Source organism: Danio rerio, chromosome 17 (assembly GCF_052040795.2).
Source record: "Danio rerio strain M-AB ecotype USA chromosome 17, GRCz13ab, whole genome shotgun sequence".
In the NCBI taxonomy this organism is placed as follows: Eukaryota; Metazoa; Chordata; class Actinopteri; order Cypriniformes; family Danionidae; genus Danio; species Danio rerio.
The window spans coordinates 40,870,672-40,898,140 of record NC_141037.1 but is presented as its reverse complement, the minus strand read 5'-3'; the positions used below and the strand labels follow the sequence as shown (position 1 = coordinate 40,898,140).

Sequence of the window (27,469 nt, the reverse complement as noted above, 5' to 3'; positions counted from 1 at the left end):
CAAAATCTTTAATTAGAATTTTTTTTTTAATATTGGGATCTGTTTGGTTTTGTCAACCCGAGACACACTCTGCAACTTATTTGTTTTGTGCAAGTTATCATGTGCCTGAATTTCTAACGCCTAGTCCACACATTTACAGATATTTCTCCCCTTTAAAAAATAAAAAATAAATAAATATATCACAGTCCACATGAAAACACAAAACTAAGCGATAAAGGACTGCCAAGAGCTTACCAAACCAACAGGTGGTGATATAACTCTTACCTAATGCCATGCTGACCAATCAGAAAGCTGACACACACACTCTGACATCAAAAGCCAAAATCTGTGGTTTCACCCACTACTCATGCCTGCAACCAGAGTATCTGAAAATCTTCACCCTGGTAGGAGTCTTCAGTGAGGTTTTCTGTGTTTTTGTGTCAATCACTGTGTAGAAAAAGCCACCATTTTGAAAATACAATTTTTTACACAATAGTTGAAAGAAATTACTACCTAAAATGTAAATATAAATTAAACAACATATGAGGTTATAGTAAGTGCAATACACTACACTACAATTCAATTCAATACAATAAGTGCTGTGTATAGGTGTACTTAAGACAAAAAAGTGTGTACTAAAGACTTAAGTAAAAAGCAGAATATGTATAAAAAACATTTAACAAATAAAAGCAATAAAACTGTTATCAAAAAGTATTAAAAGTAAGAGAAAATAGATAGGTCTTAAAAACGGACTTAAACAGAAATTGAGGTGGATAGTCTTATGTGTATTGGTAGAATGTCGCAGAGTATAGAAAAAGCAACTGCAAATGTGAGAAATTAGAAATTTAATTGCAATGGTCAAATATACTAAATCTGTGGCACTACTGAAATTCTCTGCAAGAAATAAAGTGTGAAGTAAAAGTTATGACAATTGAAATGTCAGGTGTCAAATATAAAGGCAGCATGAGTATAAAGTTGTGAGGTGTTAATTAATATGGTGAAAAATAAATACAGTAAACTTCAAGAGTTCACACTTAGCTGATGATTAATTATAAAGCAAGATTGGCGCGCTGTCCCCGGAGAGCAACCCTGAGCTCAAAGGTCCTTGAGCCCTGAGCTCCCTCCTATTTGCAGAGCGAGAGGGGAGTTTGAGCTCAGGTAGGTCTTTGGATCTCCCCCTGATTTGATAAAAGCTGATGACAGAAAATGATTGGTATGAAGAGATATGCTTTTGACTGTACTGATAAATTTAGATTGATCAATTCACTTATGATGCATGTTTTTAGGACTGTGGGAGGAAACCGGACAACGTTGGGGAAACTCACCCAAGCACGGGAAGAACATGCTAACTTCGCACAGAAATGACAGCCGGCCTTTTTAAGGACTAACCAGTGACGTTCTTGCTGTAAGGCAACAGTGTCAATCACTGGGCCACCGTGCCACCCTATGAAGGTAAAGGTGAAGGAATCGGGATGTAAGGGGAGATTCTTCAAGTCAAAGATGACTGTAGTGAGAAACCCTGGCTCTTTATAGTGGGTTAGACTGATGAATCACATTAGTTAATGCTGAACCAGCTGTGTTCAATCATAATCACGTGATTCTCTTGAAATTAGTTTATAAATAAACTTCACAAAGAATGAAGCTGCAATTATAACTCAAGATGAGATATGAAAGGTGCAATTGTGAGAAATAGGTGCAGTCAAATTAAATAATGATGCTAAAAGGAAAAAAAAAACGTGAGAAGAAATAATGTTATGATTGTGTGTTTGCACCCTGATGCAGACACAAGACAATGTGTAGTATTCAAAAATGTATTTAAAAACAGATCTTTAAATTTTTTTTGTGATGATCCACTAGTTTTGGGACTGATCTGATCATCTAGTGTTTGGGTGTCAACAGCCAACCGCAATAGAACAAAATAATTTTTTAGATTTTTGAAAATGGCTATGTTTATGTTTATGTGGACATTGTCTAATTGATTTTGATCAGTGTTCCTTTTCAAATATCCAATTATATATATATATATATATATATATATATATATATATATATATATATATATATATATATATATTGTGCTCCAGATTACCCGTAATTTATAAAAAGCATTAAAAATAGGCTTTTGTTTTTTTGTTTTAGTCCTGTTAATATAAATTTAAGACTAAGCAGTGACCTCTAATTTCTCTCTTTTTTTCTCTACTGAATATATAAATTTCAAAATAAATATTAAGTCAGCATTTTTTTTTTTTTTTTTTTATAAAACAGTGTTAAATAGAACAAGTAGGATGTAATTGTTTTATTCTAGTTTCAGCCTGACACAGGTCTCTTTTTTTTTGTCCTGGACCACATTGTTTAAATACAACTGCATTTGTGCCCATAGGTCCTGGTTTTGAAAAAAATGTATGTTAGGGCACATTGTTATTTTTAGGCAACTGAAATAGATAATTTCATTGACCAACTAAAAGCACAACAAACTGACACATTGATTATACTAAACATAGGTATGTGTAGTGGCACACAAACAAATATAGGGAAATACAACAAATATTTATTTTTTCTGAAATAATAAAAAAGCAAAAAGACTTTCTGAAAAGGAAAAAAACTGTGTGAGACTGACGACAGCAGCCAGAGGAGAGAATAACGTCAAATTTACTGTCCTGTCCCATAGGCGCTGAATTAGAAACGCCTCTCATAAGTGATCATTCGTTTTTTTTGTAATTTGAAGCAAAGATGATAGACTAGATACTAGGGATGCCACGGTTCTCAATATAATATGAACCATTCGATACGACCTTCACGGTTCAATACGCTCTTGTGAATTGCGTTTTTTTCGGTTTTGCGTTTAAACAATTTATGTGCATTTTATATCTCCCCAAATTGACTGTGTGTGCCTGTAAGTCCATGAGCTGAAATGAGGAAACTCCTCCCCACGAGTAAATATCCAATCATTATGCTCTAAAGTTAGGGGGCGCTTAACCATTATTCATTACTTTAACATGGCGAGTGGCGGTGAAGTGAGGCTGAGGCAACATTACAAGGAAGCGCCCTCGAAGTGAGGCAACAGTACAAGTAAAGGACGTCGTCTTTCAAATCTGCGGTGTGAGGACATTTCGATTTTCCCGAAAAGTATAATGCCAATAAAATAAAATAAAAAACGGTGAATAAAAATGAACTGTGTGCAAGCACTGTTTTACACGTATAGCCATGACTGCACATCTGCAGCGCCATCACCCAGCAATTTCACTGTCTAAAGGCAGGAGAACGCCATAAAGTCCTCCAAATAGCAACAATCTCTCGCTGAATCTTTCAAGCAAACATACCCCACTGGTTCCGAGAGACACATAAAAATAACAAAGACAGTGTGGGTGTTTATTGCTACAGATTTGCAGCCATTTTTGGTGATTTGATTGGCTTTTGTCATCTTATAAAAGTACTTGATCCGCGTTACAGACTACAGTCTCGCATTTGTTCAGCACTGAGATAATTAAGATGATTTATTTATGCTTACTTAAGTACAAATATGTTTATTTGAAATGGCCAATTTATCTTTATTAACTTTACATGTATGTTTATTTTCAAAGTGTAGGATTTTATGTATTCCCCAATTTGTACATGGGCCACCAGGAGCTGTGAGATTTCAGTGTTCATTTTTTTATACAATACACAAGGAACTAGTGTACTTTTCTTGGCTTTTAATTATAATAAAATGAGTCTTGCAATAAATCGTTTTTATTTTTTTCCCCTTAACCTCTTACTGTTCCTATTGCCTATAGAATAAAAAAAAAATATGTGTCAAGTTATGAGAACCGAACCGAACAGAAAACCGTGTTAAAAAATCGAGGTATGTATTGAACCGTGGGCTAACTGTATTTTTGCATCCCTACCAGATACATAAATACATATGTCATACGTTTTATAAAAAAAAATCTAAATATTAAAAACTTTCAAGAAATTAAGATGCTGATGACCATTAAACGCATCTAAACAAGCTTGTTAAAAGGGTCTATTATTATTGTCTACATAAATATAAAATAAAACTCCCATTCCAATCTTAGGAGTCTTTGATAGAATCTGGCTTATAGCATAGATGGTCTGCTTGTGTGCTTTAACCTCACACATGAGCAGATCTGTTTCCACGCTATAAAATGTTCAATTTTTCTGCTTAAAATTACTCCTGGCGATGCAGTGGCGAAGTATGTAGTGCTTTCGCCTCACAGCAAGAAGGTCGCTATTTTAAGCCTCAGCTGGGTCAGTTGATGTTTCTCTGTGGAGTTTGCATGTTCTCCCCACTTTCGCGACATGCAATACAGGTGAATTAGGTAAACTAAATTGTCCGTAGTGAATGAGTGGGAATGAGTGTGTATGGATATTTCCCAGAGATGGGTTGCAGCTGGAAGGGCATCCGCTGCGTAAAACATGCTGTATAAGTTGGCAGTTCATTTCGCTGTGGCCCTGGATTAATAAAGGGACTAAGTCGAAAAAAGAATGAATGAATGAATGAATGAAAATGACTGCCATAACATGACAGCACTCCCTTTTAAAAAATGAGAGATTCTGATTGGTTTAATGCACATCATGCCTAATCCACACCCATAACCCATGGAGAGAATAAGGACAGCCCTTTTAGATTATGCGCTGGGCCCACAGACCATTTTTCCCATCCTTAATATAGTAAAAGTGGAATCAGAGATGCCTGCGCTGTGCACTTTTAATCATGTGCTTAATCATTAAAAAAGAAATCAAAGATTTAATAGATGGAATACTGAAAAAAGTGAACAGAAATAGAATAGAAAAGTGACCTTGATTCATAGTATTCATATCTGAAATTAAATAACAGAGGATTTGCACAGTACCCCTGATGGTTTCATTTACTTTATGTACCTTGTGCCTTGGGTCTGTATGCAGAGCATAAAAGAGAGATCAGCGTCAGCAGGCATTCAGTATAAGAATGAACCTTTTCTCACCTGAACTAGTGTGTTTCTCTCTAAAGGCCCTGATATCTGCCGGGTAGAGTTTAAATATTTACACAAGCGCTGGATGACGACTCTTATTGGTATCCGTGCAGTGGATTGGTCTATCATTCGCCACTCTTACAGTTTAGATCTGGCTTCTTCAACACCAACTCTGTCCTTGGTTAAAATGTAATAACGTTTATCATTAAACATTATTCAGCTCAAGAAATGTTATATGTTAGTGTGCTGTGTCATGTTGTGTACATAATATACTCTCATACTCTGCATATGTGCATTTGTACATATACACTCAGATTCATACTGTACTGTTTCATATGTCTACAGTACCGTATGTACTGTATAGTGATAAAAAAAAAACAATTGTGAGCTATGATGGCTGTTTTGCACCATTTCAGAGGATAATTATGTTTCCCTCTGAAATGGTAAAAAAAAATGTTTTAAAAATGATTTTCGATAGTGTAAAAATAGGTGGCACGGTGGCTCAGGGGTTAGCATTGTCACCTCACAGCAAGAAGGTTGCTGGTTCGATTACCAGTTTGCATTTATGTGATGAATTTGCATGTTCTCCTCATGTTTGTGAGGGTTTCCTACGCATTTTCAGGTTTCCCCCACAGTCCAAAGGCATGTGCTATGTGAATTGAATAAACTAACCTGGCCATAGTGTATGAGTGTGTATGGGTGTTGTTTCCTAGTACTGGGTTGAGCTCACTGCGTAAAACATATGCTGGAATATTTGCGCATCTGCTGCGTGAAACATATGCTGGAATAGTTGGCGGTTCATTCTGCTGTGGCAACCTCTGAAATAGACTGTCTATCTGATCCCAAAACTTTTTTTGATGCATTTTGGACCACTTTTCATTGAGGAGCATTCAAGTGGAACTTGATGTTTTTAAAATAATATAATGGATAATTTGGAAATTACAAATCAAAAAAGAAAGCAGGATAACTTTGTGTCATCAAACTTTAAGTTCAAACAACAAACTTTGGGTCCTCAAGGTTACAGATAAACCTTTAGGATTAACGTTATTGATTGATGATCGTTAGTGATTTCAATGTAGACACATTAGTAGGGACAGATACTGATATAGGGGCAAGTTAGCTATTTTTAGTGCAAGTTAGCTATGAACAAACAATTTAAATGATGGACTTAAAGCATATGCGATTGCATCATTGTGAGGTTTTATAAACATAACCTTTTTAATTTTGATAGTTTTATTCAATTTAATTATCTTAAACGTTAAATGTTTAAATAATCATGTTCCAATGCTGTTTTCAGATCCAGTTAGTGGGCATCAAACCTCTCATGGAGTCACACGAGCAACTGCTAATGATGACAGCATACTTGTCAATCCTCCTGTTTTTCCCTGGATTCTCCCTTATTTAACAGTTCTATCTCGATATCGTTCCATAAAAGTATTTTCCTGTATTTCTCCTGTATTTTCAGTCACTCTCTGAAGGGTGGCAATAAACATTAAGGGCCCTGTCATACACCCGGCGCAAGAGTTTTGAGGTGTTGCGCCGCGCTGTTTAATTAGCAAAAGCAATAGCGTTCATTTGTGTGCCGATAGGCGTTCTGGTCTAAAAAGGAAGGCGTTCTGAGCCGCACTGCCGGCGTGTTGCTATTTTGAGAAACTAAAATAGATTTTTCATTAGAACAAAACAAACCCGGTCTAAACTCCGGTGCAGAGTTGCGCCTCGCTTACACACTGCTTAATACGCACAAGAGAGCAATAGCCAAATATCTTTACATATGAAAAAAATTAAATATTAAGGATATATATATATATATATATATATATATATATATATATATATATATATATATATATATAGTATATATATATATATATATAGTATATAATAAGAATAGATATAGGATATAAATATAAAGGATTAAAATATTACAAAACATATTTATTTCTAGCCTACATAAATATGAAAATCACTGCTTTTATGTCTTCTTCATCTCGGGAGGCTTTTTCAGTTCATTCATAACAATTTGCTTTTATATAATGTTATTTGTATTAGCAGTATTATTTATTATATCCATATTTATATTTGTTTAATTAAAATCAAGCTTAGATTTGCCCACCTGTCAGGTTTTAGACCATATGGGGCACAGCATGTGTTTTAGGATATAACTCAGGTTTTTGAGCACACTTCGTTACTGTTGTTCATTTATTCGTTTGCTGGAAATTAGAACTGAATTTAGAAATAGTTTTGAAACGAATATTTGCACTTAACAAACGCAATTAATTATTTATAGACTAATTGATGTCTGTGAGTAAAGGTTTTCCTATACAAGAGCGAAAGTGAAAGTAATCCATTATCTGTCATTCTCAAGCAGTAGATGCTCTGTTTAACAGTTTTCTGTTAAAACTGTTAACTGTTTGCTTATGAAATGCTCATTTTTTCCACTTAGACTTACTTTGCGTCCTGTAAATAGCGAATGCGCTCTTGGCGCGATGCAGCTGGCTCTTAAAGGGAATGGGAGAGGAGACTCTAATTGGTTTATTCTCAAAACACACCTATAACTCATTAAGAAAATAATTGCAACCCTTTTAGACCATGCGCCACGGCGCAGAGCAGATTTTTCCGTCCGTAAATTAGCAAAAATGCGTTCTGACATACCCTGAAAACGTTTGCGCCCTGCGTTTTGCGCTCTGCGCATGGATCATCAAAATAGAGCCCGAAAGAGCCGATCCTCTCTATATACAACCCATAACACCAAACAAGCAAGGGAAGCCTCTTGCTCTTAAATGTGATTCTGTTTTGTGCTTTCATTTTCATCACTTTGAAATTACTTTAAAAATGGCGGGATTCCCTCCTTTTCATTACAGGTGTCATCACCCCTCTCATGCAGTCCTCAAAACTGTCATATAGCAGTGTGTGACTGTCAGCTGATGCGCTCCATAGTGATAAAAGAGACCCTGTTTCCTCAACAGATTCTGTACATGCGATTCGAAGCCGAGCAAACGTCTGGGTTTTAGGTGCGCGAACAGATACATACACATAATAAATAAAAATAACATCTAAAGATTTCGATCTTGGTCAGATTTTTTTAAACACAACTAATTTTGTCCTAAATGAGCATAAAAAGACAATAACAATCTTCTCTTGATTGTTGACTTTGACACACATACACCTACCTTCTGGAGAGTGTTCTTGATCTGGCCAACTGTTGTGAAGGGTGTTTTCTTCAGCAGGGAAAGAATTTGTTGGTCATCCACCACAGTTGTTTATGTGGTCTTCTGGGTCTTTTGGTGTCGCTGAGCTCACTGGTGCGTTCTTCCTTTTTAAGAATGTTCCAAACAATTGTTTTGGCCATGTCTGATGTTTTTGCTATGTCTCTGTTTTTTTTATTTTTTATTTTTTTTTTTAGACTAATGATGGCTTGCTTGACTGATAGTGACAGCTCTTTGGATGTCATCTTGAGAGTTGACAGTAACAGATTTCAAATGCAAATAGCGCACTTGAAATGAACCGTGGAGCTTTTATCTGCTCATTGTGTGTAGGATAATGAGAGAATAACATACACCTGGCCATGGAACAGCTTAGAATCCAATTTTACAATTAGTTTTGGACCCTTAACAAGTGGGAGGCACATATGCAAACTGTTGCAATCCCTACACCATTCGCCTGATTCGGATGTCAGCTTTAATTTGAAATATAAAGCTGACACCCTGCAGTTAAAGTGCATCATGTTTCATTTCAAGTCCATTGTGTTGGTGTATAGAGCCTAAATTGTTAGAATTGTGTCGATGTCCAAATATTTATGGACCTAACTGTAGTTCCTAAAATTACTACACCAAATGCGGTTGCAGTTACAAGAAATAAAATATCAAGATGCAAATATTAACAATTAAATTACAATTTAAAGGTACAGTCAAAACTCGAGGAAAGTACAAGAAATTACAAAAAAAGTGTTATTCGTGAGATGTGAAGTTGCAAATGCAGTAAGTATTCGCAAAGCAAAATCCCTGAGTATTTTTTAATAATCTCTTAAAACTTACCTTTTTATGGTAGCTTTTATTTGATTTTATTTGACTTTCATTTGATTTTTAGATCTATTAATGTTTTATGTGTTTTAATTATTTTAGTTTTTAATTATTGTATATATTTTTTGCATTCATCCTTGTGTCATTTACTGCTGCACATTTTATGTCTGCATAGTGACTTGAGATGCAACTGTTAAAGGTGCTATATAAAAATACATTTTATTATTATTTTTTATCATTATTATTATAAATAAACTCACAACTAGGTGTTTGCACCCTGACACAGACACAAGTCAACTTTTTAGTATTTATAAACAGAGTTTCTACAATTGTTCTCCACTTTTGGGAGATGATCAATGCCCCTATCTTCATGTGTCCACCCCCACTTTTCAAATTATTTCCACATCGTTGAATAGGATGGCAAGAATCTGACTAGAGAGCCATGAGTAATGAATGTATATTATTCTCGGTGAAAACTGTAATTGTTGCAAATTACCTCATAAAACTACAAGCATAAAAGCTCTGTAAAGAGAAATACTTATTTTTTTCTTGGGCCTCGGCCATTCTATACATTAGGAGCGTGTGCTCACGTGCGAAACGCAGCACACTGTAGTTTTCCTGAAGGGTGAGATTAATGGCCTGACCTTCACTGAACGGCCGACGTATTTAGCACAAAGTTTGTAATACGGCTATAGCAGTGGGTCACAGCAGTGCTGCTCATCTGATGAAAAACCAGGTACACACTCACACATATCCGCTTCTGAAAATAAAGTGCACAAGAGCCACACGCAAAATGAAAGAAATAGGAATATCCACCCTGTAAACAGAGCACTAGACACAGTGACGTGCATGCTTTTATGAGAGAAAACGATTTGGTTTGAATCCTCTTTTGTTTGATTTATTTTCTTCAGATGGGTGGTGAATCGTGCGTCATCACCCAGACTGCATGGGTTCATTTTGTTAAGAATTTATCTGGGTTTTCTTTTCAGCAGAGAAGGTTTATTATTGTCACACTTTACATAGTATTCTAAACCTGAACTTGAGTCTGAATGCATCGCTTTTAATTTAGATTAAAAACACCAAATAAAATGGCATTGCTTTGTAAATGTAGTAATCATATTCTGTTAGATTTGATAGATTTGAATCAGATGAGTCCATCAGTCAAGGTATCTATCTGGCAATGATCCTTTCTGCTCAAATGCTTTCATGCGCTGACTTGATTTTTTTTGCCGCGTTAATTCCGAGCAGGATGGTGCGGAGGAAATGGTGTTTGAAGTGTAGATGCGGTAAGCATTGTACCAGGTCTTTCTCTCTTTCTCATCATAATTCTCTCTGATCTTCCTCTTGGGATTCTGCCTCACCTCTGCATGAAACAGTTCTTGGTCTCTCACCAAACTGCGTTTGCTCTCAGGCTGATGAATCAAGAATTCATGTATGTACGAGGAGTCATTTGGTACTGTTTTAGTTAAAACCAACAGTAGATGAATCATGTGAGGGGAGACTCTGTTGGGGCTTAAAACTGATGATTTGAGCTAAAATGGCAAATTAAAATCTGTGTGAAATCAAAATTTACATTGTTTATTTTGTTAGTGTAGGGCGACGCCCCGTGTTCGCGTCGGTTTCCTCAGGGTGCTCCGGTTTCCCCCACAAGTCCAAAGACATATGCTATAGGTGAATTGGGTATGCTAAATTGTCCGTAGTGTATGTGTTAATGAGTGTTTATGGATGTCTCCCAGTGATGGGTTGCACCTGGAAAGGCATCCGTTGTGTAAAATACATGATGGATAAGTTGGCAGTTGATTCCAGTGTTTCAACCCCGAATTAATAAAGGAACTAAGCCGAAAAGAAAATGAATTAATAAATGAATGAATTTTGTTAGCGCACATTCTTGCTCTTTAGATTGACTAATCCATCCAAATAAATCCATCCATAAATCCATCCAAATAAAAAAGAAAAAGAATTTGTTTTTGGTAATCTTTAGTGAAAATGTGACAATTTGCTGTTCTTCTCAGTTGACGTCAGTTTGACAACTTCAGCCACATACACTCACCGGCCACTATATTAGATACATCCTGTTTATTAGGTACAATTGCTGACAACAACATTGCTATAGCAAACTGTAAGATATGTAAACTTGGGATTGCCTGCTGCATATTTTAAGCTGATTTTAAGCTCATATTTTATATGTATATAAAAATCGAATATAAATACAAACAGCCCCTCAGCCTAAAATAAATTTTTTTACTGTTGCACTAAAGTCCAAACGTAAAGAATGTATGCTATTTATTAATTGATTGTTCAAGCTGCCTCACAGAAGTGCTCTGTTTGTTAACAGAGTTGTTGAATGTTAAAATAGGGTGAATTAAATAAAACATAAAGAACAGCCTGGATCTGTTTCTTCGCTCTTCTTTATTCTTTTTAAGTATCAAATCGGGTTTTGGTCTCAGTAGATACTGATCAGGACATCTCTACTAAAAACCAGAAAATATTATTTTACAGACTGCATTATAAATAAGTCATATGAACATTTTCATATTAGTCAATTATATTACTGGAATTAATTTAAAAACTGAATAAAAATGAATTTACACAAGTAAATAAATAGACTCTATGATGGGCTAAAAATCTGCAGAAATCTGTGGATGTCTGCACAGTCAGATTCAGTGTGTGCCTAGTCATAAGACATAGAGGGATCCAGCAGCAATAGACTGGATTGGTCACAACAAACACATGGAATCAATTGACCTTATTCTCCGCCGATGCTTTCTTTCTGGAGCAATATTTGCATTTGTGCATGTCATGGAGACACCAAATTTGTATTATTATTTTTCATATATTTTTGCAGCTGTACAGGTAGTTATCGCTGCCTGCTTTACCCTGTGTTGTGCCTATCTATCTATCTATCTATCTATCTATCTATCTATCTATCTATCTATCTATCTATCTATCTATCTATCTATCTATCTATCTATCTATCTATCTATCTATCTATCTATCTATCTATCTATCTATCTATCTATCTAACCTACATAACCTACCTCTATCTATCTATCTATCTATCTATCTATCTATCTATCTATCTATCTATCCATCTATCCATCCATCCATCCATCCATCCATCCATCTAACCTACCTAACCTCTATCTATCTATCTATCTATCTATCTATCTATCTATCTATCTATCTATCTATCTATCTATCTATCTATCTATCTATCTATCTATCCATCTATCCATCCATCCATCCATCCATCCATCCATCCATCCATCCATCTAACCTACCTAACCTCTATCTATCTATCTATCTATCTATCTATCTATCTATCTATCTATCTATCTATCTATCTATCTATCTATCTATCTATCTATCTATCTATCTATCTATCTATCTATCTATCTATCTATCTATCTATCTACCTAGCATCATCTGTTTTTCCATCTTCTCAACATTCACTTAAAGTGGCATTAGTGTTCATGTATCCTCTTTTTGAAACAAGTAAACAGTTTACAGCTGCAAATGGAGAATGATGAGCTTCAGCAGAAGCATTTTAGATCAAGAGGACTCTGCACTTAGTCTTGTTTTTATTACCCTCATTTCCAAGCGCTTAGTGTTAAACTAAGTAGAAATGTGCCTTAATACTTTCAAATTGATGTCTTACGGTTTGGCCTCGCCTTCAAAGGCTTTTAACATCTTTATTACTGCCATTAGCTTCCACTTGCACACTTCACACACCCAACTGTAATTATTTCTGCAGAAGAATTTTGGGTTGGTTTCCTGCTACCGGCGATTGTTTTCCCTGCTTCGATATTCTCCATTTATATCACTTTCTGTCTGGCGCGCAAGACGTTTTCACAGTGGTGGAATACCTAAACACCATGGCAGTGCATGCACACATTGTTTTCAGTTCAAATAAAGATAAATCTGGCGGCAGACAATAACAGCGCAGTGGTGTGAAGGTATTGGGGGATGTGTTTTCGTGAGGCGTACATTCTCAGTAACATTTGGATGCATTTGATTAAGTCTAATGTTCTTCAAATAAAGAATAATACCGCAAATGAGCTCTATGATGAAAACAACAAAGGATATGAAAGTGATGTGCTTAATGCACTTGGGTTTATTCACAGCCACACAGACAGTGCTGATGTGTAATCTATCAGAGGAACATCCAACAAATAATATCTGTCTAGTAGGTGTATCGTTTGATAATGATGTCCAAAAGGACTGTAACAGGCTGCATTTATGCATGAGCGCAGCCCAAATGCACTGCAAGGTCAGACACGCAGCGAACAGCTCGCCGTAGAAGCTCTTATTGCATGGGTATCACGTCCTGACAGGGTCCGAAACCAGCTCGGCACACACACACACACACACACACACACCCTGGAGTCTCATGACATCATACTAAAAAGATATCAAAACACATTATAGACCTAGCTGAAAGAGAGAGGAAATGTGCAAAAAATTGCTTTGAAATTTGAGGCAAAGCATGGATTACAGTATATGGGCCACACATGGATGATTTGCACTAAGAAGGTAGTTAGTGTATATAAAGGGACTATGATTATAGCACAAATGGACACAGCGTGCAGGGTTGCTTATTTCTTGCTTTTAATCATTAATTAGTGTGTATGTGTGTGTCAGGGGAGCATTTCCAGGCTGTGCTGGAGTCTTAGCAGCCCTGCTGCGCACACATGAAGGTCAGGTGACCTGCTCTTCAGGGAGCATCAGTGACGTCCTCAAGCTTTAGCAAACTCTACACAGAGAACAAAAGGAGCAGCAGAGACATCAACCCATTTTGTCTGAGTCAAAACAAAGTCTGTCTATAAATATAGCAATCTGTCCATCCTTACATCTGTCCGTCACTGTCTATCGTCCGTCGCTCTATCTGTTTATCTGTCTGTCTATATTTCCATATGTCTGTCTGTTGGTTTGTCTGTATTTCTATATATTGCCTGTCTGTCTCTGTGTTTGTCTGTATTTCTATACATTGCCTCTATGTCTGTTTGTCTGTATTTCTATACATTGTCTGTCTGTCTCTCTATTTTTCTATTGTCCGTTTTGTCTGTCTGTCTGTCTGTCTGTCTGTCTGTCTGTCTGTCTGTCTGTGTCTCTATATATCGTCTTTCTGTCTGTCTGTTTTTATTTTTGTATATTGTTTTTCTTTCTGTTTGTCTGTCTGTATTTCTAAATATTGTCTGTCTGTCTGTCTGTCTATATGTCTTTATATATCATCTGTATGTCTGTCTATTTTTCTATTATGCATCAGTCAGGCTCTGTCTGTCTGTCTGTCTGTCTGTCTGTCTGTCTGTCTATTTTTCCATTGTCCTACCATCAGTTGCTTTCTGTCTGTCCGTCTGACAATATATTGTCTGTTTATCTGACTATATATTGTCTGTCTGACTTTCTATATATTGTCTGTCTATCATCTTTCTATATATCTGTTTGTCTGTCTTTCTATCTTTCTATCATACATTCATCTGTCAGTCTTTTTCTGTCTGTCTGTCTGTCTGTCTGTCTGTCTGTCTGTCTGTCTACCTGACTATATATTGTCCATCTGTCTGTCGTTCTATATATTGTCTGTATGTCTGTCTTTCTTTTTTTCCACCCGTCAGTATCTTTCTGTCAATAAATTTTCTGTCTGTCTATCTATATACGTATCATCTGTCTGTCTTTATTTATGTTGCCTGTCTGTCATCTGTCTGTTTTTCTACCATTCGTACATTCATCAGTCTCTTTCTGTCTGTCTGTCTGTCTGTTGATCTGTCTAACTATATATTGTCTCTCTGTCTGTCTACCTGACTATATATTGTCCGTCTGTTTGTCATTCTATATTGTCTGTTGGTCTTTCTGTTTGTCTATGTTTTTACTTTTCCATACTACAGTCTCTTTCTGACAATACATTGTCTGTCTGTCTGTCTATCTATTTGACATATATATATATATATATATATATGCCCATCTATATATCATCTGTCTGTCTATGTTTATATATTGTCAGTCTGTCCTGTCTGTCTATCTGACTATATATCGTCTGTCTGTCTATCTGTCTATCGTCGTTCTGTCCTGTCTTTCTATCTGACTATGTATCATCTGTCTGTCTGTCTATCTCTCTATATATTGTTTGTCTGTATTTTTTTCTGACTATATATTATCTGTCTTTCTATCTGTCTATATATTGTCAGTCTTTCTATCTGTCTATCGGACTATATATTGTCTGTCTATCCTGTCTGTCTATCTGATAATATATTGTCTGTCTGTCCTGTCTGTCTATCTGACTATTTATCGTTGATCTGTCTATATATCATCTGTCTGTCTATCTGACTGTATTTTGTCTGTCTGTATATCTGTCTATATATCGTCTGTTTGTCTATATATCGTCTGTCTGTCTTTGGCAATATATCTTCTGTCTGTTTATCTGTCTATATATTGTCTGTCTGTCTGTCTGTCTGTCTATCTTTCTATGTATCGTCGGACTGTCTATCTGTCTATATATCATCTCTCTGTCTATCTATTTATCTATCATGTGTCAGCCAATCTCTTTCCGTCTGTCTATCTGTATGTCTGTCTGTTGATCCATTCATCCATCCATTTATCTGTCCATCCTCCATCTGTCCATCTGTTACCATCTGTCCATCCATCTATTGGTTCATCATCCATTCATCTTTTCAACATTTCACTTAAATCTATTAATGTTTAATTTTCCACTATATTTGATTTAAAATTTAAACAAACAGGTTAAATTTGCAAATGGAGAATGATGAGTTTAAGCTTTGCACTTAGCCTTGATTTCAGTGCTTTTTTTAATATTTATCTGCTGGTTCATCCATCCATCCATTTTCCATTATCACTTTATTCATCTGTCCATACATCCATCTATCTGTCTGTTCATTCATCTACCTGAAGCAACTGACAGAAGAAGCTGTAACTCAATTTTATATGTGACTGTGAATTTGACAAATCTCAGCTCTATCAATCAAGCACTGTAATTTTCAAAGGAACAAGTAGTTTCCTTTTCCCACTTTTTTCTCTTGGAAGATGCGTTTAAAACTCACTCGGCTGAAATTTCTCAGGGGTCATGAAATGTTCTCCACAGATTTTCACTAGCTTCCCAAGCCACTTATTATTTTTGTAGACGCACTGTAAAAATGTTTGGTCAGGTAGGCTAAAAAATATGCTTAATGTAGCCACTAAATTAGTTTTATTCAGGTTATTCAAAATAATTTGATGTAATCGGACTGAACCAGCCGCATTAAGTCTGTTTTGAAGGGTCATTTTTCTGGAGAGTAATTTTTAGGACTCTTACCCATCTCACTGCTCGCAGAGTTATGCAGGAAAAGATTTCCATTTTAAGGCTTTGAGAAGAAGTGACTGAGAGGAAAATTACTAAGAATTACGTAAATCAGGGTTATTATGGGTCTTATCTAATAGCCATTAACGTACATCACAGACTGCCAAAACGGAAGATGTCTACAATAGTTGTACTCCCAAGAAGTGAACAACCTGCTTAAAACATGCTTTTAGGAACCCTTCAAAATATGGGCAAACTAAGAGCTTTATTAGGACATCTGCTAACTTGGGGCTTAGCTGATGCATTCAGAATATACCTTTTGCCCTTGTGCGCATGTCTTCCCTTAGGCAGAAATCCATTTCAGGATGCATTTTCTGGCAGTGAAATGTGTAGGTTCATTAAACATTAAAAAATATATATGCTTAAAGTTTATTTAGTCAATTCTGAGAACTATGCTAGCATATAGATGTCCAGTATTGAGCATAAAGATTGGCTGTAATCTGTAAGCATAGACTACAAACTACAAAACTCAATCCAGTCCAAGCATTACAAGATAATTCAGTGATTATTTCTCACCTTTTTAACATGTTGTCTTGGCAATACAAAATGGGAATCAGAAAGACCAGAAAATAAAATTAAAAATACAACCCCAAATCAGAAAAGGTTGTGACAGAATGGTAAACGAAAATAAAAATAATACAATGTATTGATTTCCAAATTTACTTTGACTTGTATTTCATTGCTATAATTGTATTTCATATAGACTATATGAACTCAAAACATTTAATGTTTTGTCTTGACTGTGCTTGACTGGCCTATCTGCAGTCCTGACCTGTCTCCCATATAAAATGTGTGGTGCATTTTGAAGGGCAAAATGCAAAAGCAAAGAGCCTGTTGCCCACCTGTTTGCAGTAAGAATGGGACAATAGACAGAAAAAAACAACCTCGCAAACTCGTAACTGACTGAAGGAGCCTAAATATGTCAAAGAGTCTCAAGGCAACAAAAACTTCTAAGACAAATGGGGTTGATGGAATCTAAACCCTGTTAAGAAAGATGAGGCAAACAGGGACGTAGAGAGATACAGATCTGTCTCAGGCGCTTTGTTAAAGAGAACATGTCTAATTATATCACTTTGACAATACACTATCCACTAAACTGGGAATTCTGTCTTTTAGAAAATGTGACAAGCAACATGCCGCTTTAAATAGCAAAGGATGCATATTTTATAAATGCACACGCTGAGCTAAAATGATCTGTAAATGTTAAAGCTGCGACAATTCAGCGCTAAAATGAAGGTTTGTGAAGTTATAGGCTGCGCTAAAAGTGCTAAACTTTATAAAAATTAGTAATAAATCAGGGCTTTTACACGTCATTATGTACACCAAAGAATGGCAAAATCCAATATGCTCACAATAGTCACTCCCATATCTAGTTTGCATGTTCTCCCTGCATTCGCGTGAGTTTCCTCCGGGTGCTCCAGTTTCCCCCACAGTCCAAAGACATGCAGTACTGGTGAATTGGGTAGGCTAAATTGTCTGTAGTGTATGAGGTTGTGTTTGTGTATATGTTTCCCAGAGCTGGTTTGCGACTGGAAGGGCATCCGCTACGTAAAAACCTGCTGGATAAGTTGGCGGTTCATTCCGCTGTGGTGACCCCGGATTAATGAAGGGACTAAGCCGACAAGAAAATGAAATGAAATTAAATATCTACATTTATATTATGCTTTTAGGAAATATTGACTTTACTGGCAAACTGTAGTCATTGAACAATTACAAACGCATGAAGTAATCTAAAACTATTTTAAAAAGTGAATATAAAACATTTACAAGCTTTTTTATTTATTGACACACACACACACACACACACACACACACACACACACACACACACACACACACATATATATATATATATATATATATATATATATATTTTTTTTTTTTTTTTTTTTTTTTTTTTTTTTTTTTTTTGCTAGTTTAGTTGTGTTTTTGCTGAATTGGTACAGTGGGGTTCAGAGGCTTTTTTATTGTGTTACTTACCTAGTTATTAAACATAACAATTTACAATTGCATGACAAAATTGTATACATAACATAAACATTTATACACTAGAGGGGCTTCATATTTATTATTTTTTTTATAGTAAAAATAGGGAAAAATTATAAAAATGTTTGCATGTTGATTATCAATATTAGATTCCATTTAAGCTTTTTTGCTGTTTTCTAAATCAGTGTTTTCCAACCCTGTTCCTGAAAGCACACCAGCAGTTCACATGTTCAACCTCTTTTTAATCAAACACTCCTGAAAAGACCCGGATTAAGAATTCAGAAGCCCCTGGGCACATTGTCTTGTAGGGACCCTGTCGCAGAGAGTTATATTGATTATATATCATATATATTATTTAATAAATATTAAATGGCATTTAAAGTTTTTTGCATCTAAACCTTTCATGTTTTTAATATTATTGACTATAAAATAGTGAAATATTTGTACTATATAATACTAAAACACATGGGCCGTATGTATGTGAAGCTGAATGTTTCAAATAGTAAAATTCATCAGAAATGTTTTAGTCAAAAGAAAACTGCACAAATTTATGTGTGTTAATTGCTTGATTATTTGTAAATTGCAAAAAAAAAAAAAAAACTAAAGACAAAGCTGTTTAATGCACATGTAGTAATCTGAAAAATAAGAGTTAATTTCTGTGGTTGAAAAAAAAAAGTTACTGTTCTACTGTGGGCTATGGTATGGTTCAGTTTTGCTTGGCTCGGTTTGCATTTCCTCTGCAGATTATTAAAGCTTAAAGTGGGTGGGATAATCACTATAATTGCACCGCCTCTACAACATTATCGTTTTCTTTCTGGCTCGTCCCATCCAGCTCAATCCACACCTCGCTACCAATGAGAGGAAAGTCTGAATCTCTACCACCATGCTGCCATTTCACACAATGTAATTGTGCAAATCTACAATAAAGCAGTGGCAGCAGCTTACTATTTAATATAGCAGGTTTGGTGTCTTGTGTAGCAAATCCAATCATTCTGCTAGTGGCGATTCTCTCAGAACAATCACAGTTCATTCATTCATTCATTTTTGGCTTAGTCCCTTTATTAATCAGGGATCGCGACAGCAGAATGAACTTATCCAGCACATGTTTTACACAGCAGATGCCCTTCCAGCTGCAACTGGATCTCTGGAAAACATCCATACATGCTCATTCACACTCATCCACTATGGACAATTTAGCCAACCCAATTCACCTGTACCGCATGTCATTGAACTGTGGAAACCGGAGCACCCGGAGGAAACCCGTATCACCCATCATTTAATGTTTCTTTTAAAATTAATTTTTTTTTCTTAGACTCCTGTGTGTACACTATGAATGCATACACAGAGATAGTTCCAAATGCAGGCTTTATTAAGCAAAATCCCTTTGCTTAATAAAGCCTGCATTTGGAACTATCTCCGTGTATGCATTCATAGTCAGACAGGCAGGGTCAACAGGAACAAACTGTAGCATCACAGTAGCAAGACTGAGCAAAAATGCGTTGAAGGTGAGATGTATATAAAGTCCTGGTAATCAGTCCTCATGTAATTCAGCTGTGTAATCAGTGGTAAACTGGATCTGGTGTGTTTAAAGTGCATGATGGAATATGTAGTCCAGTTCAGTAGCAGATGTGATGTGTAGAGTGCCCTCTAGTGTGTTGGGCACTCAATTTAGTGACTGTGACAGTGTAGGCTCAGTGATTTTACTTTTATAGTGACGAATAAGTTCTTTTCATCACCTTTAAAGTGAAATAACTGAACATAAACATGGAAGGTTGAAAAAATGGTCATTTTAGGAGAAAATTTCAGACGGTTTCTGCATCCGAACTCTTAAATAAATTATACAACAATTATATTTCCTGAGAATAAAGGAAACTCACATGGTTTTTGAGCTAAGGGTCATTATTTACTCATTCTTTGCTCAAAAACAATTTGAGTTTCTTCTGTTGAGCATAGAAAAAGACTATTTGAACAATGCTGGTAGCTGATTGATTTCCATAGTATTTTTATCCTACTATGGAAGTCAGCGTGTCAAGCATTCTTCAAAATATCCTCTTTTGTGCTAAACACAAGAAAGAAAACCACTAAGAAAGAGTAAATGGGGTAATTTAAAATTTTGGATGAACTATTCTTTTAATCATGGTTAACTGAGGCTTAGCTAATGCATTCAGAGTATAACTTTTGCTGTTAAAGTATATGCATGTCTTCCCTAAGGCTTAAATCCATTTTAAGAACCTTTTTCTTTATAAAGTTTTGTGAAGTTATGGATTGCCTTAAAAGACCTGAGCGATACCAACCTCATATGTGCATTATGATGAAATATAAAAACCAAAGTAGCTAGTTTAGAATGCATTTCTTTTTTAATAATGGCTATGGATTACATAAACTTCTTAACAAATTCAGACTTTCTGCTCTCTGAAAAGCGAAAATAGAAAAGCAGCCTGAAGTCTGCTGAAGGCTCATTTGAATGTACAGAGGGGACGGGTGAAGTGAATCAGACTTGATGGGATGAAATGATCCTCTCTTTGACTTTACCAGGCCAGAAACAAACATCATCTATGTCCATATTGTTTGGATGTTGTGATGCTTCACGTCTCTGTGCACACGGAAAAGAGAGAACGAAAGCGTCATTACGGCATAGCTGCCCAGTGAAGCTTGCTATGAGGGCCCAACACATTAGCAGATTATGGGTTTGTGTCTGGTTTCTGTTGTTCATTAAGTGTCAAGAGAAGAATGAACCCAACTGACTTCTCTAATGGCATCTCAGAAACTGTGAGTCCTTTGACTTATTTTGATTTCTTTGCTGTTTTGGGAAAAATCAGACCGCGTGCTTTGAGGAAAGGTGGAGCAGCACTCCAAAGTAATAAAGAAACAAGCGCTGAGTGCAAAACCTGTATCTCTTTTTCACTCTCGTTTAGGTTTGTTGCTGTGCTGAGAGTTTTTAAAAGGGTTCAGGCTTCAGGACTGGAGACAACAAAAGAGAGGACAGAAGTTCAATGCTATAAAAAGGGGAGGAAAGAAAAAAAGAGTTTCTTGAAAGCACATAAATGTATTATACATTAAAACTGCAAATCTATCAGGACAATTATTCTTTTTTACTGTTTAGTTGGTTTGCAGGGTATTGCGGAAACATAAATAATACACAATGTTTCCGCTTAAAGACCTTCATTGGGAATTTCTTTCAGTGTGTGCTGAAGGTCTTTCACAGAAAAAAAAAATGCTATATTATTTAATAAACCTTTGCAAGCTGCAAGATTTTCTGTTTTTCTCCTGTAGTCATCTGAATTAGAAAACACATTTTTCTTACAGTAAATATACCATGTTACTTTACACTACATAGACTAACTGTATAAATTAATATTTGGGTTGCACATTAAACTTTTTTTTGCAAACTGGGGGATAATTTTTTACAGTTTATTATTATTATTATTATTATTATTATTATTATTATTATTATTAGTAGTAGTAGTAGTAGTAGTAGTAGTAGTAGTAGTAGTAGTATCATGTTTATTATAATTATTATTTATTATTATTAATTTTATTATTATTACTATTATTATTACTATTACTATTATTATTATTATTATTGCTATTATTACATTTTTATTATTATTACCATTATTATTATATTTATTATTATTATTATTATTACTATTATTATTATTTTATTATTATTACTATTATTATTTTTGTTATTATTACCAGTAATATTATAATTATTTTATTATTATTATTATTATTATTGTTATTATTATTTAATCTAATGCACATATAATAAAAGGGGTCTGGATGCAGACCTGGTGCAGTGCAATCTGAGCTGCATCCAATGCTTTTTAATAGGCTCACCTAACCCCACCCCCAACCCTACCCGTCACAGTGATGTCACTCGCTCCATTTGAATGCATTGTGTCTTACATTGCATCGCTGATTGATGCAATCTCAGCTTGCATCATAAAGGATGCATCCAGATACTATTGCATTTAATTGTCAAATTGCAGTGTTTAAAACAAATTTCCTCCAACGGTTCCTATTCATTAAAATTTGCTCAATAGTACATTCATATATCTATCTACACTATCTGACAAAGGCTTGTTGCTGATCCCAGTTGTAAGAGCAACAAATAACTTGACTTCTAGTTGATCATTTGTAAATGTGGCTGAAGGTAGATTTTTCTGATGAATCATCTGTTGAACTGCATCCTAATCATCACAAAAACTGCAGACCTTTAGAAATTAGCATGGACCCACAATTCTCACTGAAATCAGTTAAGTTTGATCAAGAAAAAATCATAGTTTGGGATTATATTCAGTATGGGCACGTGCGAGAGATCTGCAGAGTGGATGGCAACATCAACAGCCTGTGGTGTCAAGACATTTGTGCTGCCCATTACATTACAAACCCTAGGAGAGGGCAAATTCTTGATAGCGCTCCTTCTTATACTTCAGCCTCCGGAAAGCAAAGAAGGTCATGGTGCTGCAGAATTGGCCAGCCCAGTCACCAGATATGAACATTATTGAGCATGTCTGGGGTAAGATGAAGGAGTTGGCATTAAAGATGAATCCAAAGACTCTTGATGAACTCTGGGAGTCCTGCAAGAATGCTTTCTTTTCCATTCCAGATGACCTTGCAGATCCATATCTCAAGGGAATCATACAGAATATTAATCCTTTTCCCACTGCACCATGACTTTATATTCTATACCAGGGGTGGGCAATCTCAGTCCTGGAGGGCCGGTGTCCTGCACAGTTTAGCTCCAACCCTAATCAAACACACCTGCTTATAGATTTCTTGTGATCTTAAAGACACTGATTAGCATGTTCAGGTGTGTTTGACTAGTGTTGGAACAAAACTCTGCAGGGACACCGGCCCTCGAGGATCAAGTTTGCCCATCCCTGTTCTATACTGATATTCTGTACATTATTTCTGTTAAGTGACAAGACTTTTGTCTAAGCAAAGTCTGTCCTTATAAAATACTTAAAAATCAGGCACAATCATATTTTATTTTAGTAAAACAAGCAGAATAAAATCCAAATAATATTCTAAATAATCTATTAATTTATGTAACATTTATAATACACACATATTATGAATGCATTGAATATATAATCCCCCCCCCCTTCATTACATTATAGATACTGTGAAAGCATCACTGTATTGAGTATATAGGCAGGCAAAGAGCTTATTAAAAATGCAAACTGTTCTCAAAGCAAGCCTGCTGAACTGACGCGGATGGGAAGTATATCATTTACTTTTAAAAAAGACCGTAATGCTGCAGTAGATTGAACCTTACGACCACTGAGGCAACGGTGTAAAATTACCTTTTGCAAGAAAACACATTTTCCACTGGTGCATTTGAAAAGATCAAATAATGGCAAAGTGTGATTTGAATTTTATCTGCACAGAACTCAAATTCAATTTAATCTTCCTTTAGAGAATCGGAATGAACTGCCATCTATAGCAAGACTGAGTGGCGTGCATTACCAGAGGGGGAACTTTGGATTTATCACCTTGAATTCCACATTGGATAATGGCCGACCTGCCCTACAGCAGTTTATGAAATGGGCACCTTTGTGTATGTTCCTTCATATTGTCTTCATGCTCATTTTCACCATGAGCAACTTTTCTTCCAGTTTTAATAAGTCGCTAACTAATAGACTGACTAAGAATAATTTTTACAATGCTATTTCTTTTAATATAAATCTACCGTAATAACATAATAATGGTACATTAACAAGATTCAACTGTATATATATATATATATATATATATATATATATATATATATATATATATATATATATATATATATATATATATATATATATATATATACAGTTAAAGTCAGAATTATTACCACCCCACCCCCTTTTTTTAGTTTTTAGTTTTTAATGTCAATGTTTAATTTAATGTTTAATGTTTTTTCATGTCATCATATACAATAATATAGCCATCTATTACACAATCATCCATCAGCTAGTAATTCAAGTCTTTTTGTAAAAGAATGAAATTAAAGTACATTATTGTTAATTATTGTACATCCTCCAAAAGTTCTTTTAGGGGATTCCAGATATGCCAGAAATCATCCGATGTCCGACATAAAACGGCAATCTGATCCATCCATATGTTGACCAAAGGAATGTTGGGAGAGGACCACAACAAAAGGATACGTTTCCTTGCTATATAAGTACAAAGGTGTAACACAAATTATAATCCATGACTAAGGCATTAACCAATTTTACAATTCAGAAGATAAACAGCTGGGCATAGGGCAAAAGGTTTACCAATAATCTTCTGATCTACTTTGTGAATTTCATTCCAGAATGTCTCAATCATGTCACAGTTCCAGAACACATGCATCACAGCACCAACATTGGATTTGCACTTAAACCAGGGATGTCCAAACTCGGTCCTGGAGGGCCAGTGTCCTGGAGAGTTTAGCTCCAACCCTAATCAAACACACCTTAACCAGCTAATCAAGCTCTAGATATACTGGAAATTTCCTGGCTAAACTCTGCAGGACACTGGTCCTCCAGGACAGAGTTTGGACATCTCTGACTTAAACCAACATTGAGAGCCAAAAATTAAAACTCGAAAGATGTGGAAAAAATATTAAAAAGTCTTTATTCACATGGCTAATCTTGCAAAAACCTACGTGTTTCGGCAGAGAGCTGCCTTCATCAGGGTAACAGTGATTAGGTGGAGTTTCTGGCGTCTCTTTTAAATAAGTCATGTAAAAAATTTTTTACATTTTTCTCGTGGTTTGATTTTGAGGCACCTTCGAAAAATATGCCAGAGAAGATCCGAAAGCCATTCTACTTCACTAAAATTTGTTCTACAATCTTTCTCCCATATAACTTTCAAGGAGGTAAAAGAGTAAGGAACGAATCTTCCTTTAGGAGAAAATGAAGAATAAAATTGTTTTTCCATGTCAAAAAGTTCAGGATGTATTCTGCCATCCTTAAGGGATAATTCTAGAAAATGTTTTAGATGCAAAAAAAAAGTCATTATTTTGTACTGTTTTAATAACTTAAATGATTTCAGGCTCCCGTTGTCAAATATCTGATCTCCTAAATCCCATTTAGTCTCTATGTTTAACATATTTCTAAACATAATAACTGATTTTTTTATTTTTTTTATCTTTGCCATGATGACAGGACATAATATTTTGCTAGATATTTTAAGATACTAATATTCGGCTTAAAGTGACATTTGAATGCTTAACTAGTTTTATTAGGTTGATTAACCAAGTTAGGGAAATTTAGCAAGTCATTGTATTCAATCGTAAAAAATTGTAAAAAAAAATTTAAAAAAATAAATAAATAAAAAAATTATAAAAGTTGTAGTCAATCAGAAGAAAATGCTTAAGGGGGCTAAAAATTTTGACCTTAATTTTTTATTATTTATTTTATATATATATATATATATATATATATATATATATATATATATATATATATATATATATATATATATATATATATAACTGCGTTTATTCTAATAACACAATTTAAAGCTACAAGCAGCAATAAAATGGACCTTGTGGTGGCCTTAGGATGGCAGAGAACAGTGACAATATTAATTTAAGCTGATATGAAAAAAAAAAAAAAAAAACTGAGAAAATCACAGATTTCAGCCAAATTCTTTCTGTCTGCAGATGGCTCAATGACTGTGATACAATATTGGCAGATGTCTTCAGGAGAGAAATCACATTGGACGTGAATTTTCAGGCAGATCGGACATTGTGTGGTTGAGTTATACGTACAGTACTTCCTCTTCCATGTTGATGCACTAAATTTTTCAGTCCACCACGAACACGCCCTTCGACCAGAACTCAAGATCTTCACAATTTAACATCACAAAGACCTTTGTATTAGAATTGTATTAGAATGCCATAGCATGAATTCAATCTTATACAATTTCTGGGAGAAGTTTGTCAGAGTGTAAACCGTAATTTTCTCTCGTCAGTAGACGGCACTATTACTGTATCTGAATATTGACATGTAAACGTGTTCAGGTCAGGACTGATTTCAAGCGTGTGGATTTTGAGGAAATTCAGAAGATGCATGACAGTTCCTAACAACTTCCTGTTTCGTGGGGAATCATCAAAGTTTGAGAGGCCGCAACACACACAACCTTCAAGAAAAACTGTAGATCTTCGCAATTTAACATCTCCAAGGTTTTTAGATGACAATACCAAATTTTTGAGTTGTACTGATGAAATTCAATGAGGAGTTTGTCAAAATAATACACCTGGAAATGATGAAAATGGCACTTTTTCAGCAGAGGAAGTGTTTTTGTAACCTTTTTGTAACATTTTTGACTTTCTGTTGAATTTGAGATTTTGCTCCAAAAGACTTTTTTTGTCGGTTTGGCATGTTTGTTGTGTGTGCCAATTTTTGTGCGTGTGTGTGAAATGTAGCTCAGGGGCCACTCCGTCAAATGTGCATAGGTGCTGCTGTCGAGCCATTTTGCCACAATAGCAAATATAGCAAATGTACATTTTCATAAATGTAAGTTTTAAATTAAAATTTTTGTAAATTTTCAAGCATGTTTAGACCCTCAAAAATTTAATTCCTTTTTAAGAAAAAAAAGAATGATTTCCATCATTTGGGAAATATTTGAATATGATATTGAATATGTATTTTTAAATAAAAGTATTTAGTTTTTATCATTCAGTCATTCGCCATTCAAATAGACCTCATGCTATGCTTCAAAGTGTGACCTCTGTATGCACTTGAGGAAGTGATGTCATACCAGCATTTGTTTTGTTGTTGTCGTTGTTACTGGTCTGTTTCAAAGTCTTTTCCTGTAACTGTATACATTCACGTGCTCCATACGTCCTTGATGTTGGAATGTGTTTCCTCTCTTCAGTTTTTCATCTCTCTCTCACTCTGCTCATGTCCCTAATTCTGTCCCTTCATGAAGGGTGAGTAGCTGTAGTTTGCCAGTCAGCCTGTGGAATGCACTACTTTATATGGAAAAAAGCAGTAATTTCCCCAAACACAGTAAAGCAAGGCCAGTCTCCAGGCTCGACCCTCCCAGTTCTCATCGGCCAGTGCTACTGGAAACACTGCTGGCGCCGCGCTCACTGGCATTCCATGCATTCTTTTATCATGTGCTCACAAAAAAGATGAGGGGGGAGAGAATGAGAGACAAGGGGGAAAAAATACAGTTACGGTTAAACCTCT

At 35.4% G+C, this 27,469-nt stretch overlaps 1 long non-coding RNA gene across 1 annotated transcript in view; it reads left to right on the top strand.

Annotated features, from left to right (window-relative positions):
• The window catches only part of LOC141378439 (uncharacterized), a 61,921-nt gene extending 34,963 nt beyond the window's left edge, over positions 1–26,958 (top strand). The window contains exons 3-4 of the long non-coding RNA XR_015513685.1: positions 1,266–1,431; positions 25,936–26,958. This is a non-coding gene — a long non-coding RNA (uncharacterized LOC141378439). The remainder of the gene's footprint in view (positions 1–1,265; positions 1,432–25,935) is intronic.
• Positions 26,959–27,469: the final 511 nt, after the last annotated feature.